At 39.9% G+C, this 20,111-nt stretch overlaps 1 protein-coding gene across 1 annotated transcript in view; it reads left to right on the forward strand.

Annotated features, from left to right (window-relative positions):
• The first annotated feature begins 4,933 nt into the window (after positions 1-4,933).
• large1 (LARGE xylosyl- and glucuronyltransferase 1) overlaps positions 4,934-20,111 on the forward strand; it is a 209,806-nt gene continuing 194,628 nt past the window's right edge. The window contains exon 1 of the mRNA XM_080050759.1: positions 4,934-5,385. The gene's annotated coding sequence lies outside the window, so the exon portion shown is untranslated. The remainder of the gene's footprint in view (positions 5,386-20,111) is intronic.

Below are 20,111 nucleotides of genomic sequence, written 5' to 3' on the forward strand. Positions count from 1 at the left end.
ATAATGAGAATAAAAAGAGTTACTCCAATAAGAAAAAGAGTAGCAAAATACAGAGGAAAAGAAAAACACACAAAAAAAGGAAAACACAAATAACTGAAAACACAGCAGGTGATAACTTATCAGCTAAACCCCCAGTTAACACCACCCCATCCCATCCAGAACCCACCCCATATATTGCTCTAAACAGCAAACTCCAAAAGACCCTTACTAGTCTCACAACAAACATTCCAAGCCTTAACTTTCTGACCTGTGCTAGCTTCCCACATAAGTCTTGTACAATTCACCCCATAACAGCTAGTAACACTATGAACAATCCAGCAAACTGTCAAAATGACAACACACTAAACAAACAAACCGTGTTCACCCAACAAATTCGAAATACAAAAAAAAGAACAAGGCGTGAGTTAGACAAGCTGTCCAAATGGCAAAAAAAAATAAAAATAAAGAACAGACACGCTTATCTAGCCGTTTTAAAATAGAGATACAAATTTTAAAAAAGCGAGTGAGCTAGACAATACGTCGAAATGACAAGCAACAAAAATGTCACGTTCACCCAGCTAATTTACTCATTTTAAAAAAGGGAGAAAAAATGCGCGTAGTACCATCAGTCTGAGAGTTTGGCTGGGGATATGAAAAGAGCATTTGTCCAAATTGTATACTCACAGCAGGCAATCGTATTCACTACCCACTCACACCCAATGTAGATATGTAGTTAGATGCTTCAGAGACAGACCTCAACCACTTTCTCTCGCCGCTCTGGAGAGTAATGCGAAGCCTTGCAGGGTAAAGAAGAGAGGGACAGCGACCGCGCTGATAAAGCTCAGCCAAGACCCCCCTGTATTCAGCTCGCTGCTTCACGACCTCCGCGCTGTAGTCCTCGTAGAACCGGAGCTTGTGGCCGTGGTATTCCAGCTCACCCTGTTAACGTGCCTCTCTCACGATCCGGTCTTTAATCTGGTATCAGTGGAGGCGTATGATGACGGCCCGCGATCTCTCGCCCGGGCCAGGTTTGGGTGCCAAAGTGCGGTGAGCTCTGTCCAGTTCCGGGGGAGAAGGGAGAACTTTATCACCAAAAACCTCGAAGAGGAGCTCGGAGAAAAAGGCGGTGGGGCGTGCACCCTCAAGTGACTCTGGTAAGCCCACAATACGAACGTTCTGTCTCCTGCTTCTCCCTTCCAAATCCGTTAGCTTAGCTTTCAGCAACTTGTTATCTTCCTGCAGTGAGGAGCACGTAGCCTCAAGTTGCTCCAGGCGTCCGCAAACAGCTTCCGCATTCTCCTCAAGATCGGTTATACGTTTCCCCTGGCCTGAGACCACGGCCTGGATGTTATCCAGCTTAGTGTCCATGCTGGCGAATGATGATTTAAACTCAGCGGCAATGGATTTAAACTCAGTGGCTATGGCTGCTCTATTCTGCTCGAGCAGATCCGGAATGGAAGCCATTATGGTGGCCTTGATTTCCAACTGACAAAAAAAAAAAAAGCGATGTGTGCTTGTGTATGGTCATAACCATGCGAAAGACCGCGATTTGCAGTAAATAAATGTCCACATGTGTCTCCAAGTGTCTCTGTAGGGGCTATTTAAAAATAAATCAAGCAAGTGGAGTAATAATAATAACATTAATGAATTATTGGTTATCACATGACAGAAGGCCTATTGGCCTATAATAATAATAAAAAACACCACCTTAACTATGTTTACAGTTTTAAAATGTTTTGAATGAAATGCAAACCTCAGTGAATCATTTGCTCTTGTTTCTCTGTCCTGAGATTCACACAGACTGAGCAGTCTGTTGTTTAAATGTTACAAATTAAGCTAATAAATTTAACTTTGAATTTTTACTTTGAATTTTTTTTAAGTTCCAATTTTAGTTTATAATCTAACATCCAATTTGATAATAAGGTGATTGTATGCAGAATGCTCGTGCCAGAAACTCATACAGTGGTTTTGTACAGATAAATAAATAAATATTAGCAGGTTCTCAACAGTATTTCAATTTAGGGGGGACGCGAAAAAAATTCTGTCCCCTAGGGAGGGCATGATAGCCTGGCATTCCCAGACCTGCCACTAGGCGCTGGCAAATTAAATTTGCTGCGCGTGTTGGTCTGGACACGCTCCGTTGAAGCTTTATCAAGAAAACCAGAAATCTGGCTATGGTTTCAATTGGTTCTATCTAATAAGGGCGGGCCAGAGCCCTTTATATGGTACTCTAGGGAGGATGTAACCGGATGACGACAGTGATGTGCATGCGACGTCGAAGCCGTGATAGTAAACATCAAAGATGGCTGCGGATATGTTGTGTGAGTTTGAGACTGCTTTGGCCTCGACCCTTAACGATTTGGAAGACGGCACTCAAATCTTTCATTAGCAAGTAAGTGGAATGTTCTGTTTTGCCGACCGACAACGGCAAACGTTTAATTTAACAGTTTAACAGCTGTTCGCTAAACGAACAGCTGTGCATCGCACCTTGTGCATCGCTCTGATTGGTTGTAGTGCTATCCAACTGCGTGCAGTGGCATTTGAAATGCACGAGTAGGAGCCGCCCCTTGAGTTGGAAATTACTATTGATCGTGGCCAGACCCTCTATCGTTCAAGGTATCAGGGTCTGGATTTCCAGGCTAGGGGCATGACAGAAAACAATTGAGAACCACTGGATTACACATATGTGCATTGTAACAGTTAAGGCAAACCAAGCTTTCCATTAATTAAACAAGAATAAGGAAAGGAAAACCTGAGTGGAGAGTTCTTTAAAAGAATAGGCTGTTAGGGAGGCCTTTCTCTTTTCCCTCTCTCTATCTAACTTTCTTGTGGTGGCCTCAAATACAAGGAACCAAGAACCTGATTCATGTCCTATCGACGCATGTGGAAAGACTTCTTGCTGTGGTCCAGCTGTGCTAAAGGTCGCTCCCAACTCTGCTGTTAGTCGTGAGGGCACAAGCAGGAGCCTGCTGTGTCGTCACTGGCCAGCTGACAGCCGAGCAGGGGTCGTCTCCTCACCTGGAATCCAGGAGCTGTTTCCTTCTTCCGCAATCCAACAGCGTCATCTCACCAGCAAGGACCAGTGTCGCCTTTGTCATCTGTTGCCAGCTATGCAGGCCCAGAGTCATCAGGTCATCTATGCCAGCAATGCACCAGCCGGGTGCAACTGGCTTTCTGCAGCTCTCCTAAAAGGATCTGGGAGTTACACTGTGCTCGTTTCTGCACTGGAAAAAAGTTGTCTTTGAAGCGTTTTGAGGCAATGCTTGTTGTTCCGCAGTCGCGGTTTGGACATCAGTGGAAGATGATTCAAGGGACTTTGAACTGACACATTGTCATCATTAATTATATTCATTATTGTCATTGTTCATTGTTGTTGCATGTAAAAAGTTTCACAAGGGTTTTACTTTATTGTTCAATATTCAGTTTTGAAAGTTGTCATGAGTATCTCTTTGCAAAAATTCTGTCTGATATTGACTTTTGTTGAGTTAGAGGGTTCTGCATTTTATTCATTTTCTAATTATTTTACAGTTTGAAATCTCTTGTGCATCGCAAAAGCGCTGCAAGGAGGGATGTGTGGTGGATTTCAACATGAGATCAATTGTATTGTGATAGTACATAACTATGTACAAATCAGAGTCACCAGGTTATCTAAAGACATAACATTTTATTCTGCATCGACAACACCCCTTAGGTGCATATTAATAACACATGGACATCTGTTAAAAGGGGCACATAAATTATGGATTGATATTAGAAAGCTACAATTACCACATCCCATCAGAATTCCCCTCCCACACACACACACACACACACACACACACACACACACACACCCGACACACACACACACCTGACACACCCACACCACACACACCCAGACACACATCCGACACACGCACACACCCACACACATCCGACACACACACACACACACACACACACACACACCTACTCAGTAGCATAAAAGGGAAGACTACTAAATGGACAGCAGGTGCTATTTGACACGCAATTCTCAGTGCGCACCGTTAGTAGATGAGCTTGAAAGTTTTTTTGCGGGTGGAATCCAGTTTGCACACATTTAGTGTGCAAAATGTAGCGGGCTTTTGGAGCTGGTTATGTAGTGCTCCCTACAGATGGGTCAGACTCAGTCCAAACTCGTTGCCTACATAGAATTTGAATAAAGTAATTTTTTTGGCATTTTTATGCTTTAATGATAGTGTAGAGACAGAGTTGAAATGGGGCAGAGAGGGGAGTGACATGCAGAGAACGACTGCGGGCTGGAATCGAACCCGGGTCCGCTGCTGGCTGAGGCCCATTGGGGGGGGGGGACCTTACCAACTGAGCTAAAGGAACCCCATGTATTGAGCTTTTGATCTTGTTGCAAATTGTAATGTCACAGAAAAAGTGTTGTGTAAAGAGAGGTAAATAAATGGCAAAACATTGGAGAGAAAAAATTATTTGGGATATGTTTCAATCAAACGTAATCTGAGGGGTAAATAAATTACAAACAATGTGTTAAGGAATTCAATCAGACGTAATCAAGTACAAAATAATTTTCGGGCAAACATAATTGAGAATGCTGTTCTCTGGGAACGTAATTTTGATGAGACATGGTTGGTATGAGTTTGGAAGTCCAGAAACAGTAAAACATGTATTTCTTGAAAGTAGGAAATATATTACCAATATGGTAAAATGGCAGATTTGGAGGTTAAGGGTTTTTCTGTTTTATCTTTGTTTGGGCATGGTGAGGATCATCGGCTGTTTTCCAGGGCAGTTCTGCAGTTCCTGCAAGATACTGAACTGTATTCAAAAATCTAGTTGAAGTTTGACCTGTGGGTTGCAATAATACACTATTCATCGTCTACACTGCCGGAATTCTGTAAGAAGAAGAAGAGGAAGAAGAAGAAGAAATGCAGCGCTGTGATTGGACGCTGGCTGTTTGTCAGGAAGAAAGAGCTGCTGTGTAGAGGCCGAAAACTGTGCCTCGCGCTGGACCTGGGTGATGCTGGAGTTTAAACTAACTAAACCTCCGCGCTGCTTCTGTTTGTCCCTCCAGCTTTCTGTCTGCTCACAGTAACCCAGAGCCGCTGCGTAATGCGACTGGGAGGACACTGACGCTGTTGTGTCGCGACGCAGCCGCAACCCTTTCTGAAGTGAAACCTGAAGTAGCCTATTTCTACAAACAGAACGGCTTTGGCTTTCGGCTCTGGGCATCCCTAAAGCTTGAGCAGGAATCACTCACAGAATCACAGAACTATCCTCTCATTTAGCGATGGAAAACCACACCTGTTATAACTGAGCTAGCCTGTACGACACCCTTGTTCCCTTGAAGCAGCACCGTTGGATTTAGTCCCAAAGATTTATTAATTGAATCACCTCAAAAGCAATTGGAAGTTTCGGCATCAGGTGAGTGAAATCCTTAACTCACCAGCGTGAGTTCAAACCTTCCAGCCACGATGTTTCATTTTATATTTCTCATCCTAAATGGCTGATTTGTCCGATTACATTTTTAATCTAGAGAGGCAGCAAGCAGATACACATTTTGTACGGCCCAGAAACCCTGCTACAGTTTAACAGCGGTAGTGGTGGCAGTAAATGGAGCAATATTAAAGGTGGAATAAGCGATTCTGGAGAATGTTTGTTGTCAAAATCACTTTTGGTAAAATCAGGGAATATGGCATGGTTTAGCCTTGGTGGCCCCGTTGTTTACATAGGGTGAGTTTCCCTAATGTGGGACAATTTTTGCAATTGCAACATGTAGCCTACGATATTTACATAAGAAGCCAATATATTTGACCCATACAAATCCCCAAGATTCTGGCTAATTAAAACAGAAGAAATAATTCAGATGTCATACTCAGAAGAAATGGCTATACTATATACTATATACTATAGTGGTCCATGTGCAAAATGGCTCAAAATGTGTTTGCTCTAATCTGGGACAGTCCGTTTTATGCAACAAAAAAAAACAATATTCCCTTAATAAATGCAAGACAAATGTATCTGCTCATAAACACTCAGATTTGATGGTTTCAATCAGAACAGCATTTTTCTTGTCCTGGCTTCATATCCTTGCTCTGCGCTTTGCCCTTTGTAGCCTAACCCAGTGATTTTCAACCTTTTTTGAGCCGCGGCACATTTTTTACATTTACAAAAATTCTGGGGCACACCACCATCCAAAATGACACAAAATGACACTAACACAGTACTAGTGCTGTCAGTTTAACGCGTTATTAACGGCGTTAACGCAAACCCATTTTAACGGCGTCAATTTTTTTATTAGCGATTAACGCTCGTCATGGCCTAGGAAACGTTGTGGTTTTTTCACATGCTGTTGTATCAAAGAATGTTAAAACAACTGAAACACCACAAAATATACATAGCCTATGGCTCGCAGTTAAGTTACTGTCAATTCAAACGGAACATTTCCTACAGCGTAATTTCACATTAAAATCATTTAACTGGCAAAACGGCGAAACGTCAAGTCAATTCTGACTTTTATTGTGAAGCAGAAACCGGAACCTAGCACTTCCTAGCTCAGCTGCGCGACCTTCACTAGTCTTCCGTGTTGTGACTCTGGGACTTTGCGAGAAAAGAACAGAAAAGAAAGCTTGTCATTTGCAAAAGTCTTACTTATAACTCTGCGTGCACACCAAAACCTCCATGAATGTTAGTGGCAGCCGCCAGTCATGGAGGTTTTGGTGTGCGTTTATTGTTATTTGCACTGAATTGCAAATTATGATATTTTAGAAGAAATACACTGAATTACATCATTGTAATTCAGTGTATTTCTTCTAAAATATCATATATTAGAATGGGTGTGATAAGAGCATTAAAATGAGAAAAAATAATGGGACAAAAAGAAATCAAGGGACATTCAGTCTATACTAGAATAAATAAAAATGCGATTAATCGCGAGTTAACTGACATTAATGCGATTAATCGCGATTAAATATTTTAATCGTTTGACAGCACTACACAGTACATATACATATACCGTATTGGTCCGAATATAGGACGACCCTGATTATATGACGACCCCCCGTTTTTCAAAACTCATATTTGGAAAAAAGATTTGAAGACCAGATTTTGTTTTTAAAAAGGAAATAATTTTTTTTAATTAAAATAATATACGAAAATAAAAACGCATTGAATAAAAGACTTTCCTTCATTGCAAATGAACAGTAGTGCAAATAAACCGAACCGATGTGTTTACCACAGACTTTATTCCTCTGCCCCGCTGTGATCGCTCTCGCTGTCATCTCTCTATGCTCTGGTTCGGTCGTCCTCGCTGCTGTCCTCGGCATCTGAGATGCAACATTTATTTAATGCTCATAATTAATCACATAGCCTAGTGCTGAAACTAAAGCTATCAACGCCGTGGTTTAAGGCTGAAATGATAACCGGGGCACGTTACAGTTGTCGATTGGAAGGCTTCCGCGATCTCCGTTAGTTTCAGTTACAGCCGATAAAGTTACAATCACAACGACTGCATGGACAGCGTTTAAGTAAAGCCTCTTATTCTTATTATCATTAGGGCTTTTGATGCAAATGATGAAATCTAAACATCACAGCGGCTGTGGTGTGCATAAAAGGAAAGCGCAGTTGGCAATATCTCCTTAGCACTGCAACTGCTGCGGCTAAAAAGCCACAGTAAAAGTCGATCGCACAGCTGATTCCTGCCTCTGACACGTTGACTCGCAACATAATGATTTGAGGCTTTGCATTGGCTTTGGCGATTTCCCGTGCCTCTTTTTTTCTCTCCACACAAAGCGTTCTCTCTCCCATTGCAAACACGCATGCCCTGGCCGCTTCTGAGAGCACAGACAGTGTTGGTTCCAACCGATAAAAAAATAAAATAAACACAACTTGGACACAGGCCCTGAAGCTATGTAAAGCGCTTTGACTGCGAGAAATGCGCCGTATAAATATAGCCTATTATTATTATTAAGCTGAATGGTCGCTCTGGTAATGGGCAGTCCATTACTGGACGACGAATAGGCTACTAGACCCCGAATATAAGACGTCCCGACTTTTTACGACCTAGCCTATTTCCAGGGGAAAAACCCCGTCTTATATTCGGATATGATTGAAGAGTATTACATTATCTGCCACACTTTATTACAGCACAGACACCAGACAATGGTTAATTAGGTGATATTAGATAATTTCGCACGGCACACCTGACGATATCTCACGGCACACTGGTTGAAAATCACTGGCCTAACCTGTAATAGGTTAGGCCAGTGACAATACGTCAATGTGTCCTATATTAACATTGAGTTAATATAGGATATGAGAAATTGACTATACCCTTTGCACAGAATTGAGTTAAATTCTATTTGCTTTAGGGATGGGGATTTTAAGAAATTTAATTGATCGATCATCGGGAAAATTAACGATCAATTATCGATTAATCGTTATCTTTTTACATATTAAAAAATGCCAACAGAACATCCAAAATACAGCGTTTTTACCATAGACTGTATACATGAGGTTTTTACTCAATTACATCTTTATTCCAAGATCTTATAGGCAAACAACAATCTATTAAGACAAGGCAACTTTTTAAAATAAAATAATAATAAAATGCGGCACTGGTTAAAGCCCGAGGCTATGAGCCAACAAGGAGCCAATGCTACGATACCTTTAAAGTTGAAACACATATGCGCCTCCTAAGATGCTGCCAAAGACTGCATAAGGACACGGCACGTTTCTCTGAGTGGTAAAGGACCTAACGTTACGATCTAATCATCTAAAATGTGCAAATTAGTTCCCTGATGAAGGCGAAGTAGGAAAGCATAGACGCTAAAGTTAGACGCTAATGCTAGCGGCGCTAAAGTGACACGTTAAACAGGGTCGGATGTAGGCTTCAATGTACAAGTGGTACATAATTCGGTTTGTTTCAGATTTCTTTATTTAGAAGGGACAGCGCACATTGATAAACATGAGCACCAAAGTTCAACATGCCAGATTTAGCCATGCAGGCTAATTTTCACCTGTAGTCCCTGTAGGTAGATAATGATACAATCATTTTCCAACACATAACAGGTTGGTGACGTGTGAAAAATATGAAACAAGTAGCATACAGACAGATAAAAGTGTATAAACATATGGAACGATTAAAACAAATAAGCATTTAAAGAAAGACAAAAAGCACAGACAAGGAGCATACAAGTGGCATGAATGCAGACAAAAACAAGTGCATACAAACAAGGAACATAAACTCAGATACAAACACAATTAGTAAGCACAAAGACAAACACACTATCCCAGATTATTATGGACGCATATTTGATTTGTCAGTAACCAGTTTTTTATAGATTTTGAGAAGGATTTGAGTGATGTAATGTTCCTTAGTTCTGTGGGTATGGTATTCCAAGTATGTGCTACTCAATAGGAAAAGGCTGACTGCCCGAAATAACTTTTTCTATATGGTATTTTACAATCCCCTCTTGTGGATGCTCTGGTGGAAGAGTTTATATTTAGTTTAACAAATTCCTTTAGCAGAGGGGGAGCCATACCATGAAAGATTTTATTTACAAGTAGAATGTCTGCAAACTTAATCATGTTTTCCCAGTTTAAACAAATCATATTTTATCAAGATTTGACAATGGTGATATGAATTAGATTTTTTTTCTAGCGTTTTCAAGGCCTGTTTGAAACGTGTTTCAACTGAGCGTAATGTGTTCCGTCCTGCCTGTGACCAGCTGGTAAGACAGTAATTAATATGTGAGAAAATCATAGCATGAAGGTACAGCCTTGAGGCCTCTGTAGTTAAATTATTCCTGATGTATCTGAAATTTTATACAGTCATATGAAAAAGTTTGGGAACCCCTCTCAGCCGGCATTATAATTGACTCTGCTTTCACAAAAAAAATATAAAAGTGGTATGTCTTTAATTTACCAGGAACAGCTAAGTACTGGGATGTTTTCCAAACAAAGATTTTTTGAAAAGCAGTATTTGGTTGTATGAAATAAAATAAAATGTGAAAAACTGGCTGTGCAAAAATATGGGTACCCTTGTGGTTTTGTTGATTTTAATGCCTGTAACAGCATGTAAAACTGATGATTTTAAACACAAAGTTGGTTGGATTATGTTGTTAAGCCTTGAACCTCATAGAATTGTCTGTTTAATCATGAGAAAATGTATTTTAGGTGCCTAAATGCAAGTTGCACTTCTCTTTGACTCTCTGCTGAAGTGAGACAGAATGGGATCATCAAAACAGCTCCCAAAAGATCTTAAAAACAAAGATTATTCATTGTCATGGTTTAGGGGAAGGCTGCAAGAAGCTTTCCCAAAGGTTTCAATTGTCAATTTCTACTGTAAGGAACGTTGTCAGGGAATGGAAGGACACAGGCACAGTTGCAGTTAAACCCAGGTCTAGCAGACCAAGAAAAGTACAAGAGCGGCATATGCGGCGGATTGTGAGAATGGTTGCACACAACCCAAAGATCACCTCCAAAGACCTGCAAGAACATCTGGCTGCAGATTGTGTATCTGTACATGGTTCTACAATTCAGTGCAATTTGCACCAAAACATCTGTATGGCCGGGTGATGAGAAGGAAGCCCTTTCTGCGCCCACGCCACAGATACAGTTGCATGGAGTATGCAAAAGCTCATTTAGACAAGCCAGCTTCATATTGGAAGAAAATGCTTCGGACTTATGAGACAAAAATTAAGTTATTTGGTCTTTATAAAAAGCAGATGTTTTGGTGCAAATTGCGCTGAATTGTTGAACGATGTACAGATGCACCATCTGCAGCCAGATGTTCTTGCAGGTCTTTGGAGGTGATCTGTGGGTTGTGTGCAACCATTCTCACAATCCTCCACCTATGCCGCTCCTGTTTTTTTCTTGGTCTGCCATGCCTGGGTTTAACTGCCACTATGCCTGTGTCCTTCCATTTCCTGACAACGTTCCCTACAGTCGAAATTGACAATTGAAACCTTTGGGAAAGCTTCTTGTAGCCTTCCCCTAAACCATGACAATGAACAATCTTTGTTTTTCAGATCTTTTGGGAGCTGTTTTGATGATCCCATTCTGTCTCACTTCAGCAGAGAGTCAAAGAGAAGTGCAACTTGCATTTAGGCACCTAAAATACATTTTCTCATGATTAAACAGACAATTATATGAGGTTCAAGGCTTAACAACATAATCCAACCAACTTTGTGTTTAAAGTCATCAGTTTTACATGCTGTTACAGGCATTAAAATCAACAAAACCACAAGGGTACCCATATTTTTGCGCAGCCAGTTTTTCACATTTTATTTTATTTCATACAACCAAATACTGCTTTTCAAAAAATCTTTGTTTGGAAAACATCCCAGTACTTAGCTGTTCCTGGTAAATTAAAGACATACCACCAGTGTTTCCCCTAGAATTGTTTTTAGGCCCGGTGGTAAAAGCTGATAAAGAGTATGCGCGCGGCGTGCGTACCAAATTTGTTGTAGAAATTGACCAAAAATAACTGTATTATGGATGAGCCTCTTTTGACAGCCCGCTACAAATCAGGGCATAGGGTTATGCCTTCACATTCGGTACGTTTGTACATTTTGTGTTTCCCTCAGGATTTTTTGAGACTGCTGGGGGAGAATGGACCTTCTAGTGGGGTCTTGGGGCATGCCCCTGCGGAAGAAAACCTTTACCTTTTTAAAGTTAAATGCATCAAACTGGTGCACTTTGAGAAGCTAAATCTGATTTTATTTTTTTTTGCTCTGTAAACAGCTGTCATATGTCCTGCCTAAAACAATTTTATGGAATAATTTGGAGACACAAGCCATATAAACTATTGAAGAAAAACACAGATATGAAAATAAAATACTATAAACACGAAGACCTAATATAGACAGGTATATCCTGTCTAGTATTACTTTCTGGAATAATCTGGATCATGAAACATTTTCTTTAATTTATCAAATATTCATTTAAAATAAATGAATTAACCTAGGCTACACATCATGATTAGCCTATCAATCAAAATGTGTGCAAAATAAGCAACATTTTGTATTCCGACCCATTATATTTCATGTAGCCTAGTTCTCAATTTAAAACATAAAAATAAAGTAGCATTGAAAATACCAAAAAATAAAGCTTGTAGGGCTACTATAGCCTGCTGTTTTCAAGATAACTTGCTGCGCTGTCTCAGCTGTTGATACATATTGGTTGCCATGGCGACGTAGCGACTTTAACTTTCTAAGTTTTGCTCATCACTTTTTCCTGTTCAACTCCCTGTTACTGAGTCCTAAATATCTCCAGTGTAGCCTATGCCATAGACCTATAAAGGAAGGTTCTTTCTCGTCAGTTTTCCTGTTTGACATGTGCGCTCCGAATGCACACGTGCATCGCGCGGCGTAGCGCAGACAAAAAAAAAAAAAAAAAAAAGATAATTTTTTTTTTTTTTTTTTTTACATTTTTTTTTTTTTTTTTGGGCAGCTGTTGGCCTGGCGGGGGGTCCCGTTGGCCTGGCGGGCCCGCCAGGCCTGTATAATGGTAGGGGAAACACTGTACCACTTTTATATTTTTTTTGTGAAAGCAGAGTCAATTATAATGCCGGCTGAGAGGGGTTCCCAAACTTTTTCATATGACTGTATATTGAATTAAATTTTGTTTAGGACTTTTTTTAACTTATGTTTTGAAAGGGAGCTTAGAATCTATCATTATTCCTAGGTACTTGATTTCTTGGACCACTGAGAGTCTTTTCCCTTCTACTGTCACATCTGGATCTGGATCGCTGTTTGCAGATTTTGAAAGGAACATACATACAGTTTTTTCAACATTTAGATGCAGACAGGAGTTTCCTAACCAATTTGAAATATTGACCATTGCAGCTGATAGTTCTTCTGCAGCTTGCTTCTTGTTTTTAGCATGTAGATATATGACGGAATCATCAGCGTACATCTGACAGGTGACAGTAGGTGGATAACAAGGGACCCAAAATGGAACCTTGGGGTACACCCACACAAACTTCAGCTATTTGTGAAATGTTATGATCCACTCAAACACATTGTTTCCTCTCTGTAAGGTATGATTTTATCCATTTGATGAGGAGAAATCAGGTGAAATATTAAACTTTGATAACTTTGTAATTAAGACCTCATGATTAACTAAATCAAAAACTTTCTTTAAATCCAATTCAGCCCTAATTTTTCTGATCTGTTCAGAAATCCATTTTTATGCTACTTTTGATACGGCTGGAAGAATGCTTATGGGTCTGCTAATGACAGTGTGATCCCCTGATTTGAATACTGGTGTAATTATAGCAGTCTTCCAGGAGCTGGGAAATACTCCTTCATTTATAGAACAATTTACAATATTTGATATGGAAGGGATGAGTGCCTCCTTATGAGCTTTAATAAATACTGTGTCCATCCCATATACATCCTTTGCCCTTGAGCCATTAAGAGAGGATATAATCATATTCACTTTGGAGTTGGTAACTCCTCCAAAACTCAGAATGGGAGCATCTGCATCTAGAGGGGTGACAGAGTAATTTGATCCAGAAAAATTCTGAGACGGAGTTGTTGTTGAGTTTATAAAATAAGAATTAAATGCTGCTGCCACTTGACTTGAATCCTTTGTTACATTTCCCCCTATGTTTAGTTCTATTGGTTTACTGATGGCATTTGATTTCCCTGTTAATTTTTTAAAATTCTGCCAGATTTCTTTGGTATTCCCCCTAGCTTCACGAATAGCATTAAGGAAAAATGTTGCCTTTGCCTGCCTGAGTTCTTTTAAAACCTTGTTTCTTAGTGTGGTATAAGACCGCCTTTCATGAGCCAGTTTATTTCTGAGAGCCACCTTAACCCATTGATGACTATGGCAATCTAGGATGCATGTCCTTAATGCCTGAGGGTTTTCTGAAAAAATAGTACGAATTGTCAAGTCTACCAAAACCTTAATATCTAAGCCTGTGTAGCACATAGAAACATGAAATAAAATACATTTAAAAGTTAAGGTTCACAGGTTTTATTTAAACATGCTCCCTTAGCGCTTACAAACCAACAAATATTTCAAAAAATCGTCAAAATTAGATGAATTAGAAAAGTATTAAATATTGTTAATAAATAGATGCAATGTGTTGTGTGATTTTCGTCAGTAGTCTATAGTAGACCTTGATTCTGCGCACCAAACGCCACTAACTGTTCTGTCGCCGACCTAGCCGGCGTATTTTTTTTATTATTTTGTTTTATTTTTTTATTTTTTATTTTTTTGATTGACGTGATTTTCGGCAAACCACACAACTTTTGGGTGGTCACGTGGTCTTAAAAAAATCAACAAAACCCACCTCATGTGTATTTGAACCAATGACAGTGCATTCTATGCTGGGAATGCCATGAAAATTAGATAAAGTAACAATGCTGCGTGATGCAGCGTCAGGCAGGAGAGCCAATGTGGCATCGCGCAGCAGCCGTCATCAATGGGTTAAGGGCATGATCCCTCTGTTTCATAAGTGACCGTATAGTGTCATTTATCCAAGGTAGATGGTTTCTTTTGCCTGGTTTACATTTCATTTTCCTCATAAAACTCTGTATAGTTGTTTCAAGTTTCACCATGAAAGAAGTACAATTATCATCAACACTTTCATGTGCAAGCTGTTCATTCCAGTTGATTTGTTTAATTGCATTTTCCAGACTAGGTAACTGATTTTTCGGGATTTTAAACTGATCTAACTTTGGGTAGGTTACTAAATTTGATCTATTTTTTTGAGAGTTTTCTTACGATCAGAATCATATTGTGGTCGGATAGCCCTGTGACCAAATTGTAAGATTTCTTTATTCTTTCTGGTCCATTTGTGAAAGCCAAGTCAATGAGTGTCTCTGATGAGCTAGTTATCCTCGTTGACTTGTTGGAATTCCAAATTACTTGTAACACGTTTCAGCTCTTTCCTTTTTGTTTTATCACTCCAGTTTATGTTAAAATCTCCTAATAAGATTATCTCATTTTGAGTTTCACATTCCTTCATAAGGGCATTCAATTTATCATAAAAGACAGTTTTTGTGGACGGTGGTCTATATATTCCAATCACAGTGAATGACATTTGTGCTGAAATAATTAATTTGAGAACAATGCATTCTAAGTCATTTACACAGGATATGTGAATTTGTGCACAATTTATACTGTCTTTGACATAAAATAATATTCCGCCACCCCGACCATCAGCTCTATCTCGCCTAAACATATTGTAACTGTGAATGTTTAATACGTCACCAGGAGAGTTTTCGTGCAGCTATGTCTCTGATAAGCAAAGGAAGTCCAGATTTGATTCATACAGGAGATGCTGCAGTTGATAATTTTTTGGGATCATATTAAGATGTCCTCCTAGTAAGACGCTGGGTTTGGTCCGAGAGTCCCACAGCACGCGAGCCTGGTTGACAGTCCGAAAAAGTTTAATACCAGTGGTTCACAATCGCAGGATTTAAGTAGGAGATTAAACTCTGTACAGGTCGCAGAGCCTTAAAATCCACTCCGCGCAGGTTGGAATCAACTCCATGAAATCTATCCAGCCGGGAGTGTGGGGATATCGCGATGTTGTGTCCTTTGCTCTCAGCGGACCAGACGGATGGGATGAAGCCGGCAGGCTGACCATAAATAAAGTTTCTCCCTGAGCCTCTGTGGATATATCGAGGTCTACGCAATAGTCCTAGCTGCTTAATGATGGAAATACAGGGTGGTATTGAGCGATTGTTGTACTTCAGCAGCTGTGAGGCGAAGTACGTCAACATCGAACCAGCCAGAGTGATGTTAGCCTGTTAGCAGCTAGGTACGGACCCGAAGCAGCTGGAGAAGAGCTGGGAGGCAGTGCAGAAAAATCCACGAGACAGTAGAGACAGCTTTGCAGGTTGACCGGGGCATATTCCTCACCAGGATCAAAAAAAAAAGAAAAAAACGCCAGCAGTGACCAGGAAAATGTCACATCGGCTACTTGTTTTTAGCCGTTGCTAGGGACGCCAAAATAGCAAGTGAGCTACACGGCTATACGACTCTTCCACAATAAAACTGGAACAACTAAAGATAGTCCATAAGCTTGCTTTGCGTTTTTGAATTAGCTTGCAGGGAACCAAGAAGAGATTACAGGTTCACAAAAAATCACCTTTTAAAATAAAATAGGCCAAAATTGGCCCAAAAATTGCTTGGAGAAGCGGCGAACAGACAGCGCCAGCGTCCTCTCCGGCTGATGTTTACATTCGAAGATTCATTGCGTTTTTTTTAGAGATGGCATAAAATAAAATTAAAAATAACAAAACAGCAACGTCTTCTTAACTTTTATCTTCCTTTCTTTTTTTCTTGTACTTTTTTTTCTTTTCGTCTGGTAGGCAACTTCTTTTTCTTTTTTCCTCCGTTGACAAGGTTGTTTCCGTTGGCAGCAATCAGGGTTGCTAGGCAGCAAGTGTTTAAATGTTGTACTTATACAAGGTTTCACAATGCTTAATGAACTTAGTTATTTTCGGTTCTAAAGCTGTCCGATGCATGGACATATAAAGAGGTCCGATGCCAAACTTCCCCTTAATTTCTTCCTGTTTACGTTTTGACATCTACGGTAGCTTGCAGGCTGCTGCCTGAGCCTGTTCTGTTGTCTCCTACTATCTCCCCCTGCTGGTAGCAGTGTTAATTTTGGCAGCAAATTCTGATTTAGTCTTAGTCTTAGTCTTTTGAATATCACACCATTTAGTCTTAGTCCTATTCTAGTCATCTAAAATATTTTAGTCTTAGTCTAGTCTAGTCTACTAAATATAAGCAGATTTTAGTTTGACTAAATCTACAGCGGACTTCGTCGACTAAGTGTTTTTCTTCATTGAATGGTATTAAGGTTTGAATATGCGATACAGACACAGATTTAATGGGTGTAATACAAAACATGTATTCTATTTCATTAGTAATAATCTCACATAAAATCAGTGTACCTGACTGGATAGAGGGGAGGGGGCAGGGCTGTACGCTTATTTATTTAGGTGGTAGCACTGGTGCTAGCAAGCAAAAATAATCAGTAGCACAAAAATAAATTCAGTAGTACACAAAGTATGATCGAAAACTTGCATGACCTTAACCCATGCATTTCGCTCTAATTACTAATTATCTAATTACGCTCTAAGTTAGCCTGTCATCTTGATCTCATTTGAAATTCTCAATTAATATCATATCCTATTGTGTGCAGTAATAATTGTAGAAAAATTAATAGGGGTGCACTGATTGCAATTTAGACAAAATAATCTAACCTGCCAATTGCAATTTTTTGCTGATTCAGAATAATTTCTCCCCATGAAATTAATATCTATATATTTTTTGTACATTTTTGGTAAATGTCTTTCTGTTAATTAAAACCAAACTTTAAAACATATAGCCTATTAAATAAACAAGTATACATATTGGTACAATTTAGGATAAGTTAAATAGGTTGTTGTGAATGTGTTGGAAGTTGTTCTTCAGTGGCTTATTTCAAACTTTGTTTTTAGACTACTGTTGACTGCTCTCTGCAGCAGAATGAGTTGCCTTTCTAGGTAGAGCACTGCAGGGCTGTGAAGTGCTAACTTCCTGTTCTTACCGGCTTCAAAATAAAAGTCAACTCACGTTTGGCTATTAACAGGCTTTTAATGTGAAGGCGCACAGGAAATGTTCTGTTTGCACACGCGCTAACTTAACTGCGTGCCGTCTCCTTCCGGTTATTACCGTTGGTGAAGTGTATTAGATGCTAGAATCGCCACACAAGTACATGTCCGGAGCACACATCTTTCACCAGCCAAAGTGGAGGGTGGACTCAATAACTTACTTGCCTTAGACCGCATTTGGAGAGTGTTAATGTCGACTACTGTTGACTTTAGTGTTGCGCAGTGTTGTGCATCTCTCCCCTGTGTCTCAAAGAGACAGCATCTGCTCATTAGCAAGCTGTCGCACTAGTGCTAGTGGACTTGTATTCATCATCGCACGTCATCAATTTCAGTAGCAAATGCGATCAAAACTGTCGCACTGTACAGCCCTGGGAGGGGGGCTTTAAGAGCCTGTGCCCGGGGGTCCATTATCTCATGATCTGTCTATGAACCAACTGGATTCCACAATCTTTTTTCTTTTTGCGGGGAGCATGCACAAGCATTATTTATAAAAAAAAAAAAAAATAGAGAAAATATTTTTAAAAAGTGGGGGGCCCCACACTAGGTCTTGAAACGGGCCCCGAGATTGTTAAGGCCGCCCCTGGGCAGCAGCAGCAGCACGCAGTTGAGGTGCTGATAAATTTGAGCAACTGCGCCTTCCTTTAAGCAACACTACTGCCGCTGTGTGTGTTCTGACTTCTTTTGCATCAAAGCCTTTTAGATAATACAATTAGAGGTTTTAATTGAACGATGTCCATGCGTCGGAGTTGATTGTAACTTAAAAACAGAAACTAACGGACGGAGGCGGCAGTTTCACATGGCTCTGTGTATTCAAACTCGAGACAGAGCCTACTACAAACAGATCGCGGAACTTAGCCGTTCCCCTAGACATCGTTAACGGGCAGGATATCCCTGACTATCATTTTTGTCCATCATACCGCAGAGTTTTTCAGCACAGCGGCTCACTCCACCCGCTCACACCTGCACGGTCTCCCGTCAATTTTCACCGACACAGGGTTGCATTCGCTGCTTTGCACTGATTGGATTTCTTCCCAACTTGTCCCACAAAAAGAGTAGTTCTGATTGGATCTCTTCTCCATTCGTCCCGCCCTAACAGTTTCGTCTAGTTCCTATTCGTAGACTATAGTGTCAGTTAAATTAGTCTCAGTCTTCGTCATCACATCTGCCTTTTTATTTAGTTTTTATTTAGTTTACTTCCGTGAAAAAGGTTCGTAGACGAATATTTTTCGTCATAGTCTTAGTCTACGAAATTAACTCTGGCTGGTAGGATGTTTAATTGCTGCCCATACAGTCTTTGGTGCTGCCACATAGTGAAATGAATTGCTGTGCTGCCGGACTCACACTGCGCAACACAACGGCTATATGATCGATAACAATTTCACGTGATCGACAATATTCTTAACGATCAATGATCGATTAATTATGCCCATCCCTATTTATAACAGTATCGACCTGTGAACCTTCAATACAATTCATATTGCACATGTTCCTACATGTGTATTTCCCACATTTAAATGAGCTTAAATTGGACCTGTAAACCTTAAGAATATAATTCATATCACACATTTCATTTTCCTTAATGTTAATTTCCCCAATTTAAATTATGCTGTCCCACATTCGGAAACACATTTCCGAATACCTTCGGAAACACCTTTCCGAATGTAGGACAGATACAGATTGAATGAAGAAAAAAAACTTGAACAAATGTTCCCAATATTATTGCATAATTTGATGCATATTTTGTATCATAAACATAATCTGATAACAAATGGGAACTAGGCAGTACTCGAGTTGTAAAAAAAAATCAGGGGGGATGGTGGATTGGCTTTAACGTTTAAGGACAGATCATTTGTGCTGATGACAGCGCTGATAGGAGACCAATGGTGTACCATTTTGATTATTGTTTAAGCACAGATAGAGATAATTATTATATTATATTCAGTGCTTGAAATGGGGGGGAGGAGTGCCAGTACTCCCTTATTCACATATTAGTTTGCAAATCGGTAAACTATTGTAATATTCTTAATCTTTAGAGTCAAGACGCAGAGATTGAACAGCCACTCCATTCAGGTGGTGGGCTGATGGAAATAGGCCTAATAGGTGCAGTGTTTCCCGCAAGATTTTTTTCAGCAGCGGTGCTGCGGTGCCGAATTTTTTTTGTACCCTGTACATTGGAATGCACGAATCTGGTGCACTTTGATAGGAGAATATGCACTTAAATCCTATTCACACAGTCCTGTGTATTACTGTAGATAGGATTATTGGTGTTGTAACTTTGCCTTTTGTGACTTCATTTACAGATTTTGACATTTTTGTATAGAAATTAATATTTAAACAAAAAATGCCACAACGCAAAAATTATTTGCACAATTTATTTACAGATTTTTGCCTAATGCTTAAACACTAAAAGTGGTTGCTATGCCCAAAGCATCACAACCTCTGACTTTTGTAACCATGCCCTAAACAAAAGCACCAACCCTACAAACACAATAAGTGCTTTGCACTGTGTTTGAAATTCTCCAACAC

Source organism: Ammodytes marinus (genome assembly GCF_949987685.1).
Source record: "Ammodytes marinus genome assembly, chromosome: 22".
Classification (NCBI taxonomy): domain Eukaryota; kingdom Metazoa; phylum Chordata; class Actinopteri; order Uranoscopiformes; family Ammodytidae; genus Ammodytes; species Ammodytes marinus.